This window comes from Nicotiana tabacum, chromosome 7 (assembly GCF_000715075.1).
Source record: "Nicotiana tabacum cultivar K326 chromosome 7, ASM71507v2, whole genome shotgun sequence".
NCBI lineage: Eukaryota > Viridiplantae > Streptophyta > Magnoliopsida > Solanales > Solanaceae > Nicotiana > Nicotiana tabacum.
In genome coordinates, this window is record NC_134086.1 from 55,439,457 (window position 1) to 55,445,167 (window position 5,711).

Here is a 5,711-nt window from a genome sequence, read left to right on the forward strand (position 1 = left end):
TCGTCCAGCATCTACTGCTGCTCACGTTTTGCATTGTTGCTGCCCCGTCCGGCATCGCTTTCACGGTTGTCTGCTACCTCTCCTTCAAGCTCTTCGTTTGTCCGTTCGTGATCGTCTTCGGCGTCAAATGATTTTGGTGCGATATTTGTTTCCGGGCAGATTTGTTTCCGTTCAAGTTCGTCATTGTTTCGATCCGGTTAGTGGGTTTTTGAGTTTCATTTTTTGCCCGTAATTTGTTTGATATTTTTCGGATCCAAAATCGATAAATGATTCAATTCTTGTTTTGTTTGTTCATCATTGAAATAATTTTTTTTAGTTTGTTTATATGTTTGGTTGGTTTAATTTTCAGATTCAAATGAAAATTTAATTAATTGATTTTCAGTTTATTTCATGTTAATTTAATTTTTGCAAAAAAAGGAATTGTTAGTTTAGGTTTAATATTGTTAGATTTAGTTTAAATCGCTTGAATCCGTTGTTTGTTTAATATAGATTTCATTCATGATCATGTATCTTTGTTATATTTTTTTTGTTGGATTTAATTAAGAAAGATTAATTGATTATTTGAAGATTAGTGATTTGAATATGTTTATTTGTTTTGTTTAAGTTCAATTCGAAATTTGAATAAAGTTTGTTATTGTGGTTGAATCTTTTCATTCATGTTCATACTTTATTTGATTGATCTTGAATCCGAAATTTGTATAGTTTGATTTTCTTATTTCTTGTTTATCATTTGTGATTATTTCTTGAATTGGTCTCATAATCTTGTTTAAAGTTTAATATAAGAATTGTTTGTTGTAATGTTGTTAGAGTTGATTTTAAGTTCAATATTATTGAATTTAAGAATCTAAATATACTTGTTTGATTGTTGTTGTTTAAATCCGAAAAATAGGTTTGTTGTTGCTAAAAATATTGTTCAATCAAATTTTAGTTGTTCTTGGTTGTTCAATTTGTGTTCATGTGATTTGTTGTTGAAATGTTGTTAAAATCATGTTCATGTGATATTGTTGTTATGATGTTCATCCGTGTTCATATTGTTGTTTGAACATTGTTAGAAATTGATCATATTGTCTATATTTTGGTTAAGTTTGATTAATTGATGTGTTATAGCTGATGGGTAGTTTGGTAAATTTGTAATACGTTCAGGGGTAGTTTGGTAATTTCAGTAAGGTCGGAAGGGGTAGTTTAGGAATTGTACATTTTGTAATTGTTTATTTGAAGCATGGGGGACAAAATGAAATGGGGTGGGTTGTGATATGATTATTTAATATAAAGGGGGGACAAGATTTAATTTAAAGGGGAATCTTGCATTATTTTAAATGAAGCATGGGGGACAAAATGAAATGGGGTGGTGTGATATGTTTATTTAATGTAATGGGGATGAGTGGAAAGATAATGGGTTGGGTAGAGAAAAGTATGGATTTTAATTAATTGAAAGGTTTATGGGATGGGTTATATATGTGAGGTCTTGAAATCAAAAAATATAGACAGAGAGATAGAGAAAAAATACACAGATACGAGAGAGAAAAACAAATCTGAAAATAAGAGAGAGAAAAGGGCTGAACATTTAAGAGATAGAAAATTCCGAAAAATATTTAAGCTTTCAAAAAATAAAAATAAAAACTAAAAAAAAATATTCTGCTTTCTTTTGTTGTTTGAAATCAGAATTAATTGTTGTTTCATCAAAGCTGGAAGATTTTATTTTTTTTTGGATTACTACTCCACTGGTTTGTTACTGTTGCTGGGCTATTGTTGCTGTGTTGTACTGATTTTACTGCTGCTGCTGATACTCATATTCATTTTCTTTTGCTTCCAATATCAGGTACACAACTGAAAAGCTGGTTATTGTAATCCGAAATATGAAGCATGAATACATATGAAGAATGAAAATTTGAAGTTTTAATTTCGTTTTTTTTCTTTGTTTCTTTTGTTGATTGTATTTAAGCTATTTCATGAATTACTAAATAATAGCTGGAATAAGAAAATAATATCATAAGTTAGTCTGTAATAAATCAGTTCGGCAAAACAGGTTAATTCACTAGCTATGAAGGCTTCAAGATTGTAGGTTGATCATGAACAAGTAGCTAAATTTAGTTAAAACATGAATTTAAATTAAACATCGTAAATTAGGCATTAAGGCATGACTTGAGCTTAAGCAAGATTAGAAGAACGTTTAAGTCTAATAAACTTTCTAATAAGCTTTAGTAATTATGGTTAAATCTAGTTTCAAATGATTGTGAATAATTAATCTCAATAATATTTTTTTAAAAAAAATAATAATAACAATGCTGAGTTTTAATCTAGCTATATTTGTTTATTTTGAATATTAGTTGTTGAATTTTTATTTTATTTTAAATTTCGAAATTAAGAGTAATTTTTTTTCATCAATATTTGTATTAACCAAGCAATTAGCATGTCATGTTTTCTTAAAATTATAAAAGCTAGTAATTAATTAGGATTTTTCTTTCTTTATTTTAGAGACTAATTTTTATAGAAAAAATGTAGTCGCTTTAAGATTTGTCCATTTAAAATAAATGAGATGAGCCTCGCTTAATGAAATGTATAGATTTCGGGGCCCTCAATAAATGTACAGTTAATTGCTTAGAATTAGGGAGGAGCCGTTTTAGCAAATTTCACGGCCCTACCCAAAATAATGACACGCTAGTCGCTCTAGACGCGTATTTAATAATGTTATTTCCTTAAATACGGGTGTGCATTTATGTAACCCAAATCTAAATCTCAACGGAGTCGAAATGTGTCGATAACCACGGGTGCAATTGATTGCGACGTGATTTGAAATACGTTTTCACAATGTTGCAATTTTTCGTAAAATACTAACAATAAATAAAAAGAATAATAAAAGCGGCTAAGGGATAAAATTTGCACATAAGTTTATAATACGTATTATATTAGATAATCAAGCCGAATATAACAGTTAAGCGACCGTGCTAGAACCACGGAACTCGGGAATGCCTAACACCTTCTCCCGGGTTAACAGAATTCCTTATCCGGATTTCTGGTGCGCAGACTGTAATACAGAGTCATTCTTTTCCTCGATTCGGGATTAAAATAGGTGACTTGGGACACCCTAAATCTCCCAAGTGGCGACTCTGAAATAAAGAAATAAATCCCGTTTCGACTATCCTTTAATTGGAAAAAACTCCTGTACCCTCGCGAGGGCGGAAAAAGGAGGTGTGACAGCTCTGGCGACTCTGCTGGGGAATACGACCCAGAACCACTAGTTCAGGGTTCAAGAATTCGAGCTTAGAATAATTGTTATATTTGGCTTTATTATCTGATATATATTGCATGTTCTGGCATAACATACTAAATGTTGTCTTTTACCGCTTTGATATTATCTGAACTGTATATAAACTGTGCCGAAACCCTTCTCTTCTTACCTCCGGGGAGAAGCTCGCTGGTCGAGGCTCCCTATTCTGTTAGTGTCAATACCTGAAATAAGAAAGAGGACGGATAAGTTACGAAGCCGGATGGCCTTTTGGTTCCCGGTAAGTTGCCCCTCCTCGACTCGAGTTGTCCGCTCGGGTACACAGTCTAGAACATATACCCAGGTTATAAACCTAGTATAACGAAACCTCATGCCGGATCCCTAATAGGAACGATTATTTGCATCACGTTACATATGACTTAGGGGACTCAACACAGGGGTTGGGTCCGTCTAGGACTAGCAACCTGAAATGAAAAGACCATTCTGATGCATCCTACTTGCTCTGTACATATATTTGTTCCGAACTTGCATGTTGACCGGTTTCTGAATCTCGGGAATGTTGGAAAATTGAAAAAAAAAGAAAAAAAAAGAGAAAAAGAATATATCAGTTAGGGAGTTAATTGATTATTTTAGAAAAAATCAATGACCAATTACTGGCGAAACTCTGTCGAAATTTTGAAAAAAAAAGGGAAAATATTTTATTTTGTTTTACTAAAAAAAATATATAAAAAAAAAAGTCTTTTATTATTTTTTTTCCGGAAAAATAGATTGTTTTATTGTTTGTTGAAAATGAAAAAAAAATCGTTATTTTGTCTTTTTCAAAAATAGAAAAGGAAAATAGATTGTCTTGCCAGGAAAAAAATAAAAATGAAAAAGAGTCATGTTTTAAAATAGTTCGGTTAATTTGACCGAACTACGCGGGTTTGATTCTCACCGGATGTGAGATACGTAGGCAACCCTCATCGGGTCCAACCCCCTTTTTGCTAAAAAAAAAGCCAAAAAACAAATAAATAAAAAAAAAAAAACATGTCAAGAATTTTAATTTTGCCATAAATAAGTCGGGTGGTGTCCAACCTCCCCTTTTGCTAATAATAGCAAAATATATATGTCAAATTTCTAAGAAGTCGGGTGACGCTGTTTTATGAAGACATAGCTGAATGTTCCCGAAGAGGACGCCGGAAGGCTGACTTTGCATAAACAGCCACATTTGGGTCATATTTAAGATTTGGTCCAGTTGACCCACACAACCTTAAAAATCTTCGTCCCCGAGACGTTGAAAGGCTGTGTTTGCAATAGTGAGTTTCCTAATTTGAAAAACGATAAAAAAAAGAGTCATAAATAAGTCAGGTGATGTTGTTATGTCATAAATAGCCAAATATTCCCAAACGGGGCACCGAAGGGCTGACTTTGCATAAACAACCACCTTTGGTCGTATTTTGATTTTTGACCTTCACAGCCTTAAAATTTTTGCCCCTGAGGCGCAGGAAGGCCGTGTCGCAATATCGGGTCTTTTATCTAAAAATATTAGAATTAAGAATTGAGTTCTTCATTTAAAATATAGGGTTAATTTTGAGTCGATAATATAGATAGTAGTTTTTGGAGTTAAATAAAAGTTTTCTTTTGCTTAAACGCTTTAATAAATGTGCAGGATGAGCACAACAATAAATGAGCCTTTTTCAATAATGACCAAAATCCCTTTTGAGCTGCAATTGTGGTGGAATGATTTGGGCAAAGAAGGGCAAGACGAAGTGAGAAAATATTTGAAAGACCTTCCGGATTTATTAGACATTCAGCCTCGGGGGATATCATCAGGGCATTGGTCGCCCATTGGGATTCGGCACATAATGTGTTTCATTTTTCAGACTTTGAACTCACCCCAACAATAGAAGAAATAGCGGGGTACATTGGAAGTGACCAAGCTCCATTGAGATTCAAATACTTGATTGCTCCTAGAGCCATTACCATACATCGATTCCTGGATTCCTTGAAAGTACCCCGGACAGTTCATCACCCAGATTTTGCAAAGGGTTTCTGCAGTTTCCGCTTCGTGTATGATAGATATGGACATGTGGGCGGGTTCAATAATCCAGACTTTAAGCTTTGCAGCAGAAATAGCCGACAAAAATGGGAGAAACACAGGCGAGTGGCATTTATGGTAGCTTTTTTGGGTCTCGTAATATTCCCAAGGAAAGATGATAATATTGATTTGAAAATAGCAGGCGTCGTCAGTACTTTGCAAACCATGGGGAAAAGCACTTTAGCACCTATGATTGTGGCTGATATCTTCAGAGCTCTCACTGCGTGCAAAGCTGGGGGCAAATTTTTTGAGGGATGTAACTTATTGTTGCAAATATGGATGATTGAGCATTTGTGCCCGCGCTCTCAGTTATTGAGTTATGGCTCGGCTGAGAAAACTTGTATAGGGGAATTTTGTACGAGAATCAAAGGGGTTGGTCTACCTGAAGGAGTCACAGCTTGGGCATTA